General features: G+C 39.8%; 1 protein-coding gene across 1 annotated transcript in view; it reads left to right on the plus strand.

Moving 5' to 3' along the window:
* The window catches only part of AFF3 (ALF transcription elongation factor 3), a 534,056-nt gene that overhangs the window by 139,103 nt on the left and 375,015 nt on the right, over positions 1-19,938 (plus strand). The window lies entirely within an intron of this gene.

Genomic DNA, 19,938 nt, shown 5'->3' on the forward strand with positions numbered 1-19,938 from the left:
ATGTGTTTGTTTACAACTTTTCTCTGCCCAAGTTAGATTGTAGACTCCCTAAGGACAGTGACTGTTTCTTACCAGTCTCTGCATATACCTCCAGGGATCATCTGCGTGGAAGTTACTCAGTAAATATTTATTGAATTGTATTGCATAGCGAGCCGTCCTATTTTTTGAGTATAACTATTCTGTTCCACCGGTTTTTCCAGACTATGTATATCTACAGTTCTTGAGACTCCATGTCTCCAAAGCGTTTGTGTTTCTGCGAGCGCTTGTGTGGACATCTTCTCTGTGACTGTGTCTAGAACTGAAAACAGTATTCTTATTGGGGCCCAATACAGCACAACCCCCAGTTTTCTCAGTAGGGGGGTTAGGGGGCAGCTACCCACCCCTCTGAGAGTCATCTTTTTTAAATTATTGTGGGAAAGTCAAATGGATCCCAAATTCTTCGAACACATAATGAGCCTGAGTCACGCTCTCAGGCCTTGTGGCCTTGTTGTTGCAGGCCTGGGCCTGCTTCTAAGGTGCTGCTCCTTTTCTACCGCCAAAAGACCGACCTGCCTCCCTCGCTGTCGACCTTGAGAAAACGTCAGACAGAACAGGTACAACCCTTTGTTGCACACACCGAGTGGACTTCTCCTGAAAAAGACTGAATGTGCAGACTTAATCTTCCACGGGTCCTGAGAGTTTGCTTTTCTTTGCCCCTTACATACTGCTTTATCTGAAAGCCTCTCATTGCATGATCCCGTTGCTCCTGTTAACACGTCACACCAGCTTTGGAGACAGTGCCGCTTTTTGAACACCCTGTTGAGGCTGACATTCAGTAAGTGTGCTGTGTTTTGTGACTCTGTGCTGTGTCTTGTTCTCTCTGTAAAGCAATAGACCGGCTCACTTCCGTTTTCTCCTCTTTGCCTCCTTCTACAACCCACACACATATATAAATGAATTTTCTATTTGACAGGCTGTCTGTGGAGATAAATTTAAGTGGATTATTATCCTTTGATTTTAATCTATTTCTGCATGCAACCCTAAGGTGTTAAGTGTAACCACCTTTCCTGTGAAAGAGTGATAATTTAAAAAAAAAAAAAACTGTGGAATGCCCTCCCAAAATTCTAGGGGTCAACATTTAATTAAGTAAGGAGTCTAACGGGTCTGTAACTAATGGTGCAGACACACACACACACACACACACAGCTTGTGAATGTGACAGGGCCTCTGCGGTTCACACGCAGTAGGGCCCTTTTCAGATTTTGTGGGCAGTAGAATGCATATTGTCTCTTCATCCCAAGGCTCTGATGTGGGGCCTTGTGTTTATTGGGCACCACTCTCAGCTATTTCTGCTGAACATTCCATAAGTTGTAATTTCTGTGGGTAGGTGCTTATATTATTTTTATATTTAACCTACTTTTATGCTGTGGTTCTTATGGCATGGAGCTCACGTTTCATCTTCAGTCAAAGGCAACAGGGTGAATTAGCAATGTATATCCATGAGTTCCTTATTTCCTATCTGTCTAGGAAATTCCTTGCTATACTCTATGATGCCAGTAAGTACTGTCATGAATAGAGGCAGGTGACAAACACATGTGCCTCTGAAATTTCTTTAGTGGCATAATTTTGGTCAAAATCAGGCATATTGAAGGAATATTGTCAAATCATTACAGTCTATTTTACTGTTAAATCAAGGCATTGCAGGTGAGGGATAACTTTCATATTCATTTAAAGTCAGGCGCTTAAACCATATCTTGCTTATAAAAACTAGATGTCTGGTTTTGTGTCAGTCAACTTAAGCTAATTGATGCAGTAACAAACAACACCTAACCTAGTGACTTTCACTGTAGTGGTTCACATTAAATGTTCCAAGTATTCCTTGGACACTTGGGCTTTTTTCTTTTAATATGGGAGGGCCACCATGCTTGCTAGCTGTGTCTTCCTCTTTCCTTTCACCTGATGTCCCTGTAGTGTTGCTGGACTAAAGCAATATTTTAAAGTATCATTTGTGAACAAACAAAGAAACAGTATGACAACAAAAAATTGTGATTGGATTTTTGAAGGCTTTTCTACACATACACATACACGTACATATGGAATTCTCAAACTTACTGCTTTCATTTTGCCTATAGTTGTACACACCTATTTTGACTAGGATCATCTTCATTTTTGAGTGGTTACAAACTTTATCAGTGTAAAAACGTGAAATCCTAGCCTCTCCCCACAGACCCTCTGCTGCAGTGTAGAGAAGTTTGTTTACAACTGCCTATATGTAGAGAATTCTCTGGACTCTCTGAATATGCTTTAAAAAGGCCAAAAGGAGAGATTTTTATGCCCTTTTAAAAACCTAATGCTTCCCATAAGGACATTGGAATGGTTTTATGGAATGGTGTCCTAGTTCCTTAAATGATAAAGAGACAAACTGGTGTAAAAACTTTGGCATGATAATTTTTAGTAAAAATATATTCTGCCTGCATTTCTGAAGAATATTATTTTTGCATTAAAATTAAATTTTTCCTTCAGCTTTAACTGTACTCTGCCTTGGTCATACGAGCATTGGACATTTCTAATGGGAGCAAAAGTCTGTCTGTGGGCTCCAGAAATGTGACAAGTGCAGCAGAGTCCTAATTGCAATAAAATTCACTTCTGTTTGTTTATAACACAATCTTTGAGTTTATGGCAGTGTTTCCCATTAAGATGTTAAACAGTCGTGAGAATTTTTTGGAGACAGTCCTCAGTCAAAATGTCTTGAGTTCACAGTAGTAAAGCGTCACAGAAGAAACTTAACAGTTTTCTATAAATTTAATTGCTGCCTTGAAGTAATTATGTCTAGAGAACGGAATACTGTATATATTTTATTATCCATCAGTTTGCTTTTTAATAGGAGTGCTGTGCTTTGTACAAGTCAATTATTTTTGATGGTTTCTGTAATTAATGTTTAATTATATTTTATTATCCTCATTTTACTATATCACCTTGGTGATAATTGAAGCATTTCTAAATACTCTGCTTCCTCAGAGTGTTTTGTATGTGTATATACTATTACCTTGTTAACATTTCTACAGAGTTTCAGGATATATATGTGTGTGTGTGCATATATATGTGTGCTTATGTATGCAAATATATATACATACACACACACACACGTCACCATTTACTGCAAACTGTATGAAATCCATTTTCTCTATACTTGGAAGTCAAAGTAGCCCTAAAATGTGAATAAAGATAGGGAAAAAAAAGAAAAACCTAGGCATTGCCTTCTATTTATATTTATCAGCATGGCAGATTGCTAAGTAAGAGGGGGTTTCTTTTGTACCACAGGATTTTAATATCTCCACACTTCTATCCTGCTAAATGTGTATGAAAAGACCTCACTGACAGAGCTGTCTACTTACTTCATCAGGAAAGCTTATTTTTTGAGGATTTGGGTTGGTTCACGCACAGGAGGAGTAGAGAATCTGTATCACTCCATCATCCTCTCGCACTCACACACAAATTCCCTGCACTTTGTATACAGGGCAAGTTTTAAGCCATGGCCTTGGCCAAGCACCCAAACTCACAAGAACCTCTTTGTTCTTACTAATCATTTGTTGACACGTCGCAGTGACTCACTCAGGTGTATTGGCCTGAGCTATATCTCTCCCACTGTGGACCATTATCAAAGGGAGTGGAGGATCATGGGAGCAGGAGCTGCAGCCAGTTGGGGAAGCCCAGTTCCTCACTTGGGTCCTTCCCACACCATTATCCCTCTGTCTCCCTGTTTGCAGTTGACTGTGTTGGTTCTACAGTTGTGGCCAACCATCACTTTGTCTCCCATTTTCGTGTAATTTTCCTGCCTATTTTAAACAACAGGCATTCTTCCTCCTCTTCTGTATAAAACAGTCCGAGAAAGGATATTATGAAACAACTTTCTCAGTTCATTGGTTAGCCACTCTGTACAGAATGAAATAATACATTTTGATGAATTTGAGAAGTTACAGCTATTACTGACCCTTAGTATTCAAAGACTTGTAGTTTGGACACAGAAGGACTTAAAAGTAACCAGAGTGCACTTTTATTTAAATGGCTCATCTTCTAGGTATTTGCAAACTGAATTTATGATCATTTTTCTAAGGAAGGGAAGGGAAATGAACATTTCTGGAGTACCTCTGTGAAGTCTGTTTTAGATGCTTTCTCAAATATGTTTTGTGTATAATCATTCTAAAACCTGTGTGAGTTAGGGAGTATTGTCTCCATTTTTTTGTAGTGGACGAAAGAAGTCTAAAGACATCAGATACTCCATCAAGACTCATACAGCTGCTAAGAGGCACAGGTGGCCTTGAATGTCTGTCCCTGCTTCCCTATCCCAAATCACACAGCCTGTGAATGGGGCAGGGCCTTTGAAGGTCTTGCAATACAGACTCCTTTTTGGATTTCAGGGCCAAGGGAATGCGTATTATCTCTGTATCCCAAGGCTCTAAGAAGGGGCCCAGTGTTCACTAAGCACTGGATGGTGCTTGAAGATCCCTGTAAGGACTCACATTTAGTGCTTACTGAGTACCAGACCCTGTTTTAAGCACTTTACATATATTAGCTTATTTAATCCTCTTACCATTTTGCAGGGAAGGAAACTGCAGCACAGAGAAGTTAAACAATTTGCCTGAGGTCACATAGTAAATTAGAGTCAGGATCAGCACCCAGCTGCCTGCTCTCAACACCCACACTCCTAACCACTGGGGGGCATCTGCCTTGCATCAGTCAGTCCTCTGAATAAGGAACACAAGGGCCCTGGCAAAGGAAATGTGTGGAATGAGAGGGCGTCTTACACATGTGCCCTTTTCAATAATAAATAGTATATTTCAGTATGATTTTTAATATTAGATAGCTATGTTCCTAATAGAGCTTAGAAACGGTAATACACAGGATTGGAAAATCATGGAAGGAGGAAAAGCAAGATATTGGAGGGCAGGTGAAGATGAATGTTTTCAGAGAGCAATGGGACAGAGGGAACCAAATGAGGGTTTGGGTGTTTAAAAAGCAAAGGACTTTTCTGAAGTGGAGAAGAAACTGAATTCACCTGGTGCCTCTTGTTCACTAAATAAGGCAGGCTAGCACCTCACTTTCCATCCTCCAGGCAATCATTCTCAGAGAATCAAGTCAGTTTCAGGGTTGCAGAGAAAATAAAGTCATTGTGGGGCCCCTGGGTAGCTCAGTCAGTAAAGTGTCTGACTCTTGATTTTGGCTCAGGTCATGATCTTTAGGGTCGTGAGATCAAGCCCTGTGTCTAGCTTCGTGCAGAGTCTGCTTAAGATTCTCCCTCTCCCTCTGCCCCTCCTTCCCTCTCTCTAAAATAAATAAGTAAATTAATTAAAAAAAAAACAAAGAAAATCAAGTCGTTGTAATATGACAGTATTTACAAATGAACCGACCATTTGTAACATGAATTTCTGTCCTCTTTCCTAACCTTGCCTCTGTTTATCTGTTCCTCCTAAGAAGTTGTTGTAAACATTGGACAGTAAATTGCAAATGCAATGCAATTTGGAATTGTGGTGTCCATGTCTTTATTTTTTATTTTTTGTTTTTTGTTTTTTGATTAACATATAATGTATTATTTGTCCCAGGGATACAGGTCTGTGAATCATCAGGCTTACATATTCCACAGCACTCACCATAGCACATACCCTCCCCAACCACCCTATCCCTACCCCCTTACTGCCCAGCAACCCTCAGTTTGTTTTGTGAGATTAAGAGTCTCTTATGGTTTGTCTTCCTCTCAATCCCATCTTGTTTCATTTCCCCCCTACCCCTACAACCCCCGCCCTGCCCCTCAAATTCTTCATATCAGAGAGATCATATGATAATTGTCTTTCTCTGATTGACTTATTTCAATTAGCATAATACCCTCTAGTTCCATCCACGTCATTACAAATGACAAGATTTCATTTCTCTTGATGGCAGCATAATATTCCATTGTATACGCGCGCGCGTCTGTGTGTGTGTGTGTGTACCTCACATCTTCTTTATCTATTCATCTGTTGACGGACATCTAGGTTCTTTCCATAGTTTGGCTGTTGTGGTGTGGTGTCCATGTCTTACCAAAATATGGGATTTCAATAAAGTCAATGAAATTGATGTTGGAGAACTGGTCAGATCATAGACAGAACCATTAGCAAATGACCATCTGGCAGAGCTAAAGTTAGTAATTAAAAAGAAAATCAGCCAGGATGATGGCATGATAGTTGTTTTTTTTGTTTTGGTTTGGTTTTTTGTTGTTGTTATTGTTGTTAAAGGAAAATCCTGGTAAGAGTTACAGACTCAATTATTTTTTGCAAAAAAACCAGGTTCAGAAATCAGAAAGATGTCCTAGAGGGCAATCACACAAATTTTTTTTAGAAAAGTTATCTTGAATAATAATTATGCCTTGACTCATTCTTTGCTTACTACTGAGCAGGTGGTTACAATTAGAACATAAAAATTGTTAAGCTATAATATAGATACATTTTCTTCCTTAGTTTTTTAGGCTAACCAAAAGTTCATTTAAGTATTTCGTATAGTATCTTAGTCTCAGTTTTTGGTGGATTAATTTTACCTAGCCCCTTTGGCACTAAGTCAGATTATATGGGACATATGTATACCAGGCACATATATTTGGATGTAGGAATATATATATTCTCATTATTATCAAATTTCCTGAACAGTAGTTTTCTATCTACAAATGAGATTTTATTTGCTGTCCCAACAGAAAGTATGTCTCAAAGTTCTCAAAAATTCATCACAGTACTAGTAGGGCACAGAGAGTATAAATAATACACAGTTTTAAGTAACAGATTGATGTATGAGTTTGATTCTCCTGTTGTAATTATGCTTAATAGTTATTTAAGAAACATTTGCCAAATAGATGGATAAATTCTCCATCTAGGAGTTTGAAATAGTTAAACCTAATTTTTAAATCCTTTTTGTAAAATAAGATGATTTCATGGATACGCACCAAAAAAACTCACTAAATTTTTATTTGGCCATAATATTTTCATTATTATTAGTAATAATGAATTGCTGTGATCATTCATTCAAAGGACAAACATCAACTTGTCTCCCATGACCCAGGCACTGGGGGTACAGAATGCAGTGACTTTATATCTCTTTTACCAAACAGAATGTTCAGAATTCAGCAAATATTTCTATTCTTCCTCTCCTGGATTCTGTTACATATTCACCCACACAGTGGCACTCCTTAATTTGTTCCCCTCTTATTTTTTTTGACAGTTTAAAAAACAAAGCAAAACCTAGAAAACAAACCACAAATGCAGAAATACTTGGCTGAGGAAGGAGCATAGAGATAATCTATTTAATCTTACTGTTATGTTACGTTTAATGTTACTGCACGATTAATCATGTAATTATTTGTCCAAACTGAACTGATGCAGCTGCACATGTAATTAAGGTTTAGCTATAAAATCACTCTGTTAGTAATGCTTTCTTGTCTGTCTCTTATAAATCAAATTCCTAATAATGATTTGATTTTTAAAATTTCTTTGTAATGGCTAGGAAAAGTATAAGAATTGTTTATTTAAGTACTTGGGAAGACTGAAAAATATCATTTCATGGTTATTGTGTGAAAAGACATTTCATTCCATTCTATTTTTTGATATTTGAAACATTATTTCAGTAGCTGTAAAAGATGTATATCGATGCCTGTGAGAGTTTTAGAACATTCTATACACCAGATAGAGTTCACATACTTGCCCCCAAAGTTCATCTTTTCTCCTGCCTTGAGGGGAACTAAAAGGAAACAAATGTTTCACTTGAGATGAAAACAGTGAAATAAATAAAACAGTTTACATACATGAATGTTAGCAGCAATAAGATATCCTAAATGGATGGGTTAAGTACTTTTATATGCATCACTTCATGTAATTCTTGATCACCCATGTATGTTGGTGCTATTATTTTTCCCATTTGCTGGATGAGAACTCTGAAACCTGAGCAACTTGCCAAGGTCACTTGGAAAGTGACCTTTATTTTTTCCGACAAAATTTTTATTTAGAAGAGTTAAATTGAGGATGCAGTCAGAGGTTTTCTGTCCATTTCTTTCCTAGGATTCGTATCTCTCTAGTTGGAAGAATTGGATTGGATGTGGTCATGAGCTCGTGGTAGGGAAGACACAGCATCATTTTTTGTTTGTTTGTTTGTTTTGTTTTGTTTTTTAAGTTTATATATTCTTTAGTCCATACTATACCGTACTTTTTTTTTAAGTTAGACAAAAGAGCATATTAAATATCAAATGTTCTGTCATAATGAATTTTTAAATTTTATTTCCAGGGTAGTTAACATACAGTGTTTCAGGTGTACAATATAGGGATCCAAGAGTCCCATATATTACTCAGTGCTCATCAAGACAAGTGCACTCCTAATCCCCATACCCTATTTCCCCCATCCTCCCCCGCCCCGTAACCGTCTGTTTATACGCTATACTTAAAAGAGTCTGTTTTTCTGGTTTGTCTCTTTTTTTCCCTCCTTTGTTCATTTGTTTCTTAAATTCCACATATGAGTGAAGTCATACAGTATTTGTCTTTCTCTGACTGGTTTATTTACTTAGGAGGTCTTATTTTCATTATTTATTTGTTTATTGACACAGTGGTTTTAATTCTCAGAAGTTTTCCTACACGGACCACAGGTTTAGGGTGAGAAAAGGCTTCTCATGCTGCTAGCTCCACCCTGGACTTTCAGGAGCTGTCTTTAGGACTTCCGTTCTTTCTCAGAATTAGGCAGGGAGGTCCATCTGGGGATAGCAGGAGAAGCTAATTTGGGGTAGGGAGGTGAAGGTGTCCTTTCAAGAAGACCCTTGCCATCCACTGTTCTCATTCATCATCCTTTTTCCTTTGAGTCTTTCGATTCCAAATGAAATACAATAGACTATAGCAGCAAAGAAAAATTCCCACTGTCTGCACACAAAGGAAGACCCTCAGAGTGTGCCACAGAAGCTGGAAGGTGTCAAGGTGGATGGAATGGGGGGCAACATATGGAGTTGTCTCCGGATCCATTTAATGTAAGATTCTCCCACACCTGCAGTTCCGTAAAGGGGTGAGTTCCTTCCTTTTTTTTTTTTTTTTTAAGATTTTATTTATTTATTTGACAGACAGAGATCACAAGTAGGCAGAGAGGCAGGCAGAGAGAGAGGGGGAGCTGAGCAGAGACCCCAATGCGGGGCTCGATCCCAGGACCCTGGGATCATGACCTGAGCCGAAGGCAGAGGCTTTAACCCACTGAGCCACCCAGGTGCCCCAAGGAGTAAGTTCTGTAGGAACTGAGCACTGCAGGCAGAAGATGGCCAGGCCTCCCTCCCCCCAGCCGCAGAACAAGGTGGCCCCGGGCAGCCATGATCTCTGAGTATCCCCAAACCGGTGACCTGTGCAGCAGAGTTTTATTAATGCAGACTAGTGTTGGGAAGAGAAGTCAGCCAACCTGAATGAGAGTTCCCCAAGTTGCAGAGGACTAGAAAAATAATGTGGTTTTATTGCTCTTCCATACAACTATCATGACTTCCCTTACTTAAAAAAGTTCTGCCACTCACTTCTTATGGCCAAAATCTAGATACCTATTCTTGGCTGCAGGATAATCCAGGCTACGTCCCCTTTCTGTCTTCCCAGCTTTACCCTCCACCAGTCCCTTCATTTATTTTGTGCATTGAAAAAACCAAATGTCTTGGTATTCCCTGTGCATTCCCACACCATGCTTTCTGCCCTCACTGAGCTCATTTCCAACCCTCCCATCTCCACATGCCTACTTGTGTATGTCCCCCAAGCTGGTCCTAAGTGCCTTCCTCTTGCTCCCATTGGTCAGATGCAACTCCCACTTCCTCTGATAGCTCTATGCATAGAGCTATGATAGCTCTATAGCTCTCTATAGAGCTCTAGCTCTATAGCCACCCTTCGACTTTATTTACAGGCACTTGCTTAGATGTGTTGTTTATATTTACATCCTGTACTTTATACAGGGCTTTGCACATAATAGGTATTGAATAAATATTTATGTAATGATCTGACTGAAGCAAATAATATATTCGCTTGCATGAGGAGAACAAAATGTTGGCAAATAGAAACCCCTAAGGTGACATATTTTAATTAGGGTCATTTTATCTAGGATGTAGTGAGTACAAGGCTCTGAGTGATACACAAATGAAAAGACATAAATCACTACCCTAAATATTTGAGATTAGTTTGTTATTTGTATGTGATTGGGGATTAAAGGTTGCTGAGGTACCATAGTCTCCTAAATATGTTAGTTACTTAAGACCCACCCACTCATCAGCTGTTGGTATTGTTAGCTCCGTAAACAAACCATTTTACACAAGTGTCAAACAATGTGACTTTGGCCTAATTCCTGTTTGTCTATTATTGGTTTCTAATTTGGGTGGCCCAGATGAATTTGCTTTCCTTTATTCTTGATGAGTGTCGGTCTATAAGAGAAGTTCCATGTCTGAGCTTGGGGCTTGTTATGGAGAAATTCAGAAGACAGTGGTGCACCTGGAAGCCCCTCAGGATGTCCATCAGAGCCTGTCTCTGGACCATCAACCATCTTTTAGCGACAGTCGCTGCATGTGTCATCTCCCAGAATGAAAGCACTTCTTCGTGGTGGGGGCTGTGCCTGTTACACAGAGCCTGGGGGAGGATTGCTTGGGGGACCTGGTTCTTGAAGTTAATTTTTCTATGAAACATTTAGAAAATCCCCAAAATAGGTAATGGGGGAATTTCTATTTGTCAAAAATGTGGACACCTGGCTTTGCACGTGCATCATCACTTGTACTGATTATTCAACAAGTGTATTGAATGTCATCCAGGCTGTTGCTGGGGTGTGTCAGACCCACATCACATGCCTCACAGGTTTCCTGAGTGGCTGGTAAGATTTTTGTTGACAACCTCTGCTTTCTAACCCCAAAAGCATCTTCCCCATGTGTGGCTTACTCTCTGTGATTATAAATCCCAGAGTGCAGAGCTGAACCATGTCTAAAAATGCCTGTAGACTGGGTTTTGGAGACAAAAGAAGCTGTTTGAAGAAATCATTGTTGCATAACCTGGACCCCATAGGGTTTCCCCAGTGAGGGTGAGATGGATAGTGAGTTTCTCATTTCTCCTGGCTAGAAATTGGACATTCCCGATTGCCTTCAGGAAGAGGAGAAAGGGCCAGAACCGACTGCACCGTGGCAGGGTCCACTGGGGTGCCTAGGTGGGCAGTGTGACTTCATAGGCGAGAAGGCGCTCAGTGTGCTCATAGCGCACTCTTCACTCCATCTTCACTCCATCTGTGGAAATGGTGAGAAGGTCCTCTTTGCCAGGAGTCCTCAAGGAAAGTGTTACAGTTTACTTTAGAGTTCCATTAGGCTAATGGTTTTACCTAGTCAAAGAAAGGTTTTTTTGCCTTGTGTTTTGCTAACTGTATAGTGGAGACTTACTCATTTGTATCTTCTGTGTACATATATTCAAGTGATCCTGACAGTGTGTGAACAAAGGGAGAAGGAGCCACTGTTGTTATTGAAGAGTAGAAATTACAACATAAGTTTTCAATAAAAGTGTACAGGTCTTAGAAATCATGTGATAGTATCTTTTGAGAACCAGCTAAAGGCTATTCTTTGATCTCTGGTTCCTTCATGCTTGGTTCCTGTTTCTGCATCAGCCTGCAGGCAATAAGTCTTGCATTCTGAGCTATCTCTGTATACTCAATTATTTCTGAGGACAATATATCTCAAGAGCAGGGATCATGTCTTGCCTCTGTAATGCCAGCTCATACATAGTCGGTGTCCATTAACTGTGGAATACTTAAATGGGCGAATCACATTAGAGTTTATGTCAGAGAATCACCCAAACCCCCTATGGACTATTTTCTCTTTAAAGTACTCAACAGAGGGATGTCTGGGTGGCTCAGTTGGTTAAGTGCCTGCCTTTGGCTCAGGTCATGATCCTGGGGTGCTGGGATCAAGTCCCACAGGGAACCTGCTTTTCCCTCTGCCTGCTGCTCCTCCTGCTTGTACACTCTCTCCCTTTCTACCTCTCTCTCTCTCTCTGACAAATAAATAAATAAATAAATAAATAAATAAATAAAATCTTTTTAAAAATTAAGAAGTTAAAAAAACCTTAACAGATAACCTCTTAAGGTCCATTTCCTTTCTTAATTAATGTAAATGTCTATTTTATAGTCTGATGATTACATTGCAGAGTAAGCTCTTTCTGGACTTGGGTCTTGTGGGCCACCAACTATTTGTCACCCTGGCTACAGGGGAGCTCCTTGGTTAGCTCTGTTACTCACTGTTTTGTCTTTTTCTTCTTTGTACCTCTGGGGTCAAGCATGGTTTGTAACACGTAACTGCTGAAAAACTTTAAAAAACAGAGAGTTATAGAACATGTTTACTCATCCTTAGAGTGTAAACTCCCTGACTGCCAGTGAAAGAAGGGCTGGCTCCCTCCATGTTTCCTTCCATGCCTGAATCCCCAGCAGGTGGTGTAGTTTGATGGAGATGGGAAGCTTGGACCAACCTCTGCACTTTGAAGAAGTGGGAGTTTATGTTCCCCACTACCATCCTTTCACAGTCTGCTTTGCCTAAAGTTGAATTTTTGTCTAATTAATCCCACTTGACTAATTAGGACATTCCTACATATGGATGTTATTCCTGATATGGGAACAGATAATAACATTTAAACAGCTTTAATTTTATAATGAGAAATATCCACACTGGAACAACATGGAAAAAACATAATCAACTCCACCCCAAGATCATCAACTCCAATCTCAATTTGGGCCATTAGAACAAAAAGTCAATATAAGTAGGCTTATTTTGAACACAGAGAATTTATAGAAGACAACATGGATTAGGTTGAGAGACAACATTCTGTCTAATCTGGATGATCAGGCAAAAATTGCAAATAGAGGCATCAGTGGGACAAATGATCTACTAGTCCTGTTTTATGTAAAGTGCTAATCTGAGAGAAACATGTAAGAGGGAAGTCACCAGAAGACTCCACAAAACCATCACCAGCCCTACTTTTAGATGAGAGACTCAACAGTCTTCAGAAAGGTAATAGGAAACCAATGAGAAATTATTCTTCCACGTTCAGCTTCTTTTTTAACCAAGTAGAGTTCATTAGAAGTAGATCACCGGGGCGCCTGGGTGGCTCAGTGGTTAAAGTCGCTGCCTTCGGCTCAGGTCATGATCCCAGCGTCCTGGGATCGAGCCCCGCATCGGGCTCTCTGCTCAGCAGGGAGCCTGCTTCCTCCCTTCTCTCTCTGCCTGCCTCTCTGCCTACTTGTGATCTGTCTGTCAAATAAATAAATAAAATCTTTAAAAAAAAAAAAAAAAAAAAAAAAAAAGAAGTAGATCACCAGGTCATAACTTGACAATTACTGAGTGCAGTAAATCTATGAAAAGAAAGGATCTTCATTAAAATGAAGAAAAACCTTTTCACTTGATAAACCTACATATTTTCCCCCAGAGGGAAAGAGCACATTTTGGTTTGAGAAGAGGACAGTGTCACGTTTTCTTTTATTGATCAAAGAATTGTTGTCCATATGATAACATCATCATTTATTGAAAATTGGATATATCACCTCAGAATCTGCTAAAGTCAGTGGACTGGTGTGTTTCTACACTTCCAACTGTTTAAATAACGCTAACTAAACCAAAAGATTAGTGATGTCCTCATCTGCTTGGTAGTGTCATGAAGCCATCAGAGGGTACTCGGGACACAGGTGCTGTCCCGCACACATAGGCGCGTGTTCCTGGGGCCGCATACAGAACTAGAGTGGGGTTTTGGAGTAAGGGTCCTGAGTTTGCCTCAGTTTCTCTTGTGGCTTTGAGGGCCTGGGCTGCTTCTCTTCCACACTGGCTTGGCATCTGGCCAGGGAAGCTGCAGTTGACTCTTCTGAACTGAGGTACCAGGCAACATTTGAACAGGAATGGTGTGTTTGTGAACTTCTACGTGGCCACTGATCTGGGTCCAGGCTGGGCCTTCCTCCATCATGATGACTGCTTCTAAAGTGCCAGTGCTGCCAAAAATTACTTTCCCCTGATACAGAAGGAAAAGGATGGGTTTCTTCGGTTTGTTTTGTTTGTTTGCTTGTTTGTTTTTCTCTGGGTCTTATGGGATGATTTCTCAGTGAAGGAAAATAGGTTGGGAGTGAGGCACAGATAGTGGTTTGTGTTGCTGAGTAGGGCGTGAGGGAGGGTGTGGAGAGGGGGTTCGGCCACTGTGCTCTTTCTCTGCTGGGAATTCTGTGCTCTAGAGAGGAGAAGGACTTGGCTGCAGCCCAGGCCAACTTGGGAAACATCCTTAACTTCCCCCTCCCCCACCCCAGTCAGGACTAATTTCTCTCTTGGAGTTATTAACACCATCCTCCAACATGCTAAGCCTATACCTGCCTGGGACACTTGCAGGAACTCTGCCTCCTGCCAGAAACATTCCTCCCCCAGCTCTCCACAGGACAGTTTTGTTCTTTTTTTCTTCTCTCTTTGTTCAGGATCTTGGTTTAAATTTGGAGGTAAACTTTATTTATTAAATACTACCTTTACAGAGAGGCCTTTGCTGGCTACAAACTGTCATTCACTATCACAGCACCCCTATTTTCTGACCTTATCTTGTTCATTAATCTTATTGTTTTTGGTTTTGGTTCTCCAGTTCGCTCTTCTCCTTGCCATTTAGATATAAACCCCTTATCGTATCCCTGGGAGAGTATCTAGAACTTAGTGGGACTTAATAGACCTCTTTTGAATGGGTTAATAACACACATCTTACTATCATATAACTCGTACCCTGCACCTTACCTGAATGTTTCCCCCAGAAGACTGTTAACTCCATGAGGGCATGAAGTATGTCTCATCCTTCTTGGTACCTTCAGCACGTGGCTCACATTAGGCACTAAGCAGAGGCTGAATAATTAATTGACTAGGAAAAAGGGTGACTGCAGCTACTTGGGAGATAGATTGCAGGGATCTTTAAATGATTGATTGATTAATTGATTGATCGATCTCAACAGGCTGCCTTTACCGTAATATTATCAATGCCTCAGGCCCATTTTTTTTTTTTTTTAATTACCATCCTTAGTGCGTAGCTTTTATCCTGAGTGCTGCTTCATTGTCACAAGGTAGTTACTGCAGCTGTGGCCATCACCATCTTATTTCTGACAGGAGAGGAAGAAGGGGACTGTGTAAGTCCCCTCTTAAGGAAGTTTCTCAGAAGCCCCATCAGGTAACTTTTTACATTCCACTCAGTAGGATTTAGCATATGAGTAGTCACAGCAGAAACTAGGAAAAGTGGTTTTTAAAGTGGGTACATTGCCTTGTCCAACAAATTTCAGGTACTATTAGTAAAGGAAGAAAGGAAAAATGGACTGTGATAAGCCGGTACCATATATAATTGATATTATGTAAAACTGCTAGATTTCCTGAACATAGTATGCTAGTTGCTCTAATAAGCCCAACACATAACAATAACATAGTAACTTGTTAGCTCCTAACACAAAAGTCCAAGAAAATTTTCAAGCAAAGCCTCTCATAGCAGGAATGGCTGCTGAATCTTCTAAGGACTTCCTCACAGTCTTTGTCAATTTAGAGCAGGGCTAGGCCAGTTTCTTTTTCTCTAACTGCCAAAGAAACTCCCTTTCCGGTCCCTGTCCCTACCCTAATGACGAATGCTCAGCAGGACCCTCCTTGGCAGGGCTCACTGGATCCTGGTTTACTCTCAGTAGCAACAGAAGCTCATTTAACTGTTCAAGCTTTCCGAAGTGCATCCTGGGAATGCTCAGAGTCCTTCTTGATTCCCTTTATGATGGACCTAGAAATCTGGAACTTGAAGAAAGGGAGCGAGGGGAGGGTGGTCATGAAACAGGTGAGAACACAAGGGACAGAGAGAAAACGTGACAATTTAGAATTGCCTCCTCATTCTAGTTCTAGTTTTGGAAGCAAATTATCTGGGAAGATAATTTAGAAAACCGGAAAATTCTTCCTACTTCTTCAGAGGGATATTTTTCTAATTAATATGTGTAAAACATTTTTTAGTCACAGAGGAAAGCCCATATAGCAGATTAACTATAACAACACACACAAACCCCATGCACACTCATATGCAAACACACACAGAAATTGTGGGACACCAGGGTCTCCTGATTTAAGTTATAGCACAAGTTTCCTGCTACATCAGACATTTAAATTTGGAGGTAAACTTTAGTGAAACATATAAGATCTCAGTGGTTGTGGAAGGCTACTTTTATTTTTATTTTTTTTTTTAAAGATTTATTTTATTTATTTGACAGAGAGAGATCACAAGTAAGCAGAGAGGCAGGCAAAGAGAGAGAGGGAGGGAAGCAGGCTTCCTGCTGAGCAGAGAGCCCGATATGGGACTCGATCCCAGGACCCTGAGATCATGACCTGAGCCGAAGGCAGCGGCTTAACCCACTGAGCCACCCAGGCGCCCCTGGAAGGCTACTTTTAGCCTAAATTAGCTTTTAGCTCAATACAGAATAACACATCCAACTATAACCTCAATGCTATGGGCCCCATCAGAACAATGTAGTCATCATTTGGAACAAGATTTAAATATAAAGCTCTTATGTACTCTTAATACCTTAGATTTATCCCAATAGAAAACTGACAATAGAGTAATTAGCAAAGCAGTTCTGATTAATGCCATAAACAGATAATGAAAGAAATACAAATTTCACTTTTTATATTTCAAGTGTTTCATTAATCTAGCAGAAGTAGTCAGAATATCGGATGTTTTGGGAAGCTTAATTTTAACAAATAGCTTTATTTGTCCCTGTCTAGAGATAGGAGATATAAAGAAAATTGTTAATTTCTTAATATATCATAGCCTTTCTAAAGCTGTATGGAGTTGGATTTTTCTTCTTGGACAATTCATTTGCATTTGTTGCAAATATTTAAATGTTCCTTAGATACCGTGTCAGTCTAAACTGATAGGAACTATTCCATAGGAAAGGGCTTAGGTGTTCTTTAACAAAGTGAAGAGGGGAACTGAGGGATGCCTTTTTCCCTTTTAAATCCAAAACTGAGTTGTGTTTATATGATTAAGTGAGTTGGGTGTGAAGACCTTTGCCCCTGGTGTAATCAAGAAGGTTAAATGTTACTTGTTTATTTTAATTAAACATTTGTATTTATTTTCTAATAGAAAGGAAATAACTAGTATGCATTAAGTAAATTATCCTCTTCACATTCTGCCAGTTTCTCAGGGAACCAAGATCAAACAGGATGGCCTTTCAAAAAAAGTTAGTAAAGTTGAAATCTTGTTTGTAATATTGATCACTGGTATATCTCTCATCTTTTTTGGTCATGAAATAATAATAAAAGAAAATATCATTTGTGTTAGGGCCCTCCAGAGAAACAGAGCCAATAGAGTGTGTGTGTGTGTGTGTGTGTGTGTACACATATACCTACATAAATATTTATACATATACATACATATAGTAAGAATATAGTATATACTAAGAATATATACATATATTCTTTGCATATATATATGCAAAAGTATACACAGTATCTATAAATATGTATATGAAGATATATATGTATATATATGTATCTATATGAATATATATATAAAAGTATGAAGATATATATATATAGAGAGAGAGATTGAGATTGAAATTAAGAAATTGGATCCATGATTATGATGGCTGACAAGTCTAAAATCTGCAGGGCAGGCCAGCAGGCTGGAGACCCAGAGTAGACTTAATGCTGCAATCTGCCTGACTTTGAAGGAGGTCAGGAGGCAGAATTCTCTCTTCCTCAGGACCTCAGTTGTTTTCTCTTAAAGCCTTTAACTGATTAGATGAGGCCCACCCACATTATGGAAAGTATCTGCATTACTCGAAATCTCTTGACCTAAGTGTTAATCCCCTCTAAAAATATCTAAAGTACCTAAAAATAGCAACATCTAGAATGGTGTTTCACCAAATATCTGGGTATTGTGGTTTAGCCAAGTTGACACATACAGTTGACCATTACATAATGTAACATAGATCAGCCATAGTTCAGTTAAAAAAAGGTTTAAAAAATTAACCATTACAACAGTAACATCATCCTCATTAGTGTCACCACCATCTCATTTTTTACTGTGTGCCAGGTACTATTTTAAGTACTTTACACGTATTAACACACTGGATCCCTCGACACAGCCACATCAGATACGTACTCTTACTATAGCCATTTTATAAATGATAGAATTGCATTGAGGTCAAGTAACATGCCCCCAGCTCTATAGCTCACCTAATTTCACTGTATACTTGTCTACTTTGCCTATAAAATTTCCTTGAAAACGGGGCTGGGACTATTCTTTTTTCTTCTCTCTCCTGGCCTTTCCAACCTGGACATCACTGATTTTTATGTCTGTCCATCATGAAATACATTGTACTTTTCTCCTCTTTTCTTCCTGAATATAAATAATCATTCTGGAATGTTACCTTTTGGGTTTAGGAATGCATCAAATAGTCACAGATGTCCTGTATTAAACCTGAGTGTCTGAGGACAGTGTTGGCAAGGGATGATGCCACAGATATACCCAGCTTGGACTGGGGTCTGGACTGAGGTCAGAGAATGCAGGCAATAATCACTGAAAGAGGAAACTTCTTCTTAATGAAGGTCATTAGTACTTTAAAGAGTGTTCACCTTTCCAGCAAGTGTGTTCACACTTCACTAGTCCAGTAATTTCTCACTGGGGCCAGCATCTTTAAACCAAATGAATGCACCCTAATCCTTTCTTCCTTCCTAGGGACTTCTGAGTTTGAAGTTGGACTTTGTTCCTGAATATTGTATAACTTCTTACTGTCCTAAAAAAAAATTAGAAGATGAAGTTACAAGCTATAAACTGCATAAGCACACAGCCCCAAATGGCATTTCCTCCTGTCTGTGTAGGAATGTATATGGATTTGACAGATAAAAAGAATGCCTTTTTTCTGTAATCCTCCTGTAGCTTCGTGGACATGTCCCTGAAACTCAGCTGGCTTTCTTGTCCCTGCAGTTCCTGGGTGGTCTGATTAGGGTAAAACCCATCATCAAAGCAGGCCAGGTGCTGACACTCAGGTTATGAAGCTGTCAGGAAAAGATCCTCTCGATTTCTTGGGAACTCCTGCCCGCACAGCACCACCAGGCCATAACAGCCCCTGGTGCCTTAGGTGAGGGATTAGCTGAGCATCGTGTGGCTAGCTCTCATTAATCCTTCCATACCAGCAAACCTAGATCCTCTAATTACTAGCCAGCTAATACCCAATTCCGTTTCTCCGAGGGCTGTAGTCTCTGAGGGACAGGAGGAAGAAGCAGAATGGGGGAAAAGAAACAAAAATGAAAAACACGTGAATGTTGGGTTATATTTATTTTTCCTTTCAAGCATCTTGGAAAATTCCCTCTCTTTCTCTCTGTCTCACTCGCTCTCACCATGGATACCTACTTACCTACCTACCTACCTACGTACATTCCTGTTTACCTACCTACCTAGGCTCCAAGATCAACCAATTAGTTTGGGAAGTTTTCCTTTTCTGATTTTGGAATGTAAATAATGGAGGGGTTTGGGTTTGGGTTCTGTTTGAATCCATGTTCTCCCCACCTCCTTCCATTTCTTTTGCTTCTGTTGATTGATGTATCATTGAGCTCCTGTGATTGAGGGTGCTTGCTGGGGTCACTTACCAGGAAGCATGTTTATTTGGAGCTGGGCTGCATCAAGTAGAGGTTCTCAGTTCCCGCTTGCATGTTCGTCAGTTCTCCCCTAACATTCTTAAGTGGAATGGAAAATACTGAAGTGGTTTCAAATTGTGGTGTATTCAGAATGGAGAAGTGGTGTTAGAATTTTAGGACAAACCATAGGCCTTTGGATATGGGACTATTTGTAGAGTCCTGAAATACTCATGATGGGACTAAGGTCTCAGGAAGTTCTCTGTTGTCATATGGAACATAAGATCATCACACTCACCCCTGGCAGATGGTCTGCC

This window comes from Martes martes (assembly GCF_963455335.1).
Source record: "Martes martes genome assembly, chromosome: 9".
Classification (NCBI taxonomy): Eukaryota; Metazoa; Chordata; class Mammalia; order Carnivora; family Mustelidae; genus Martes; species Martes martes.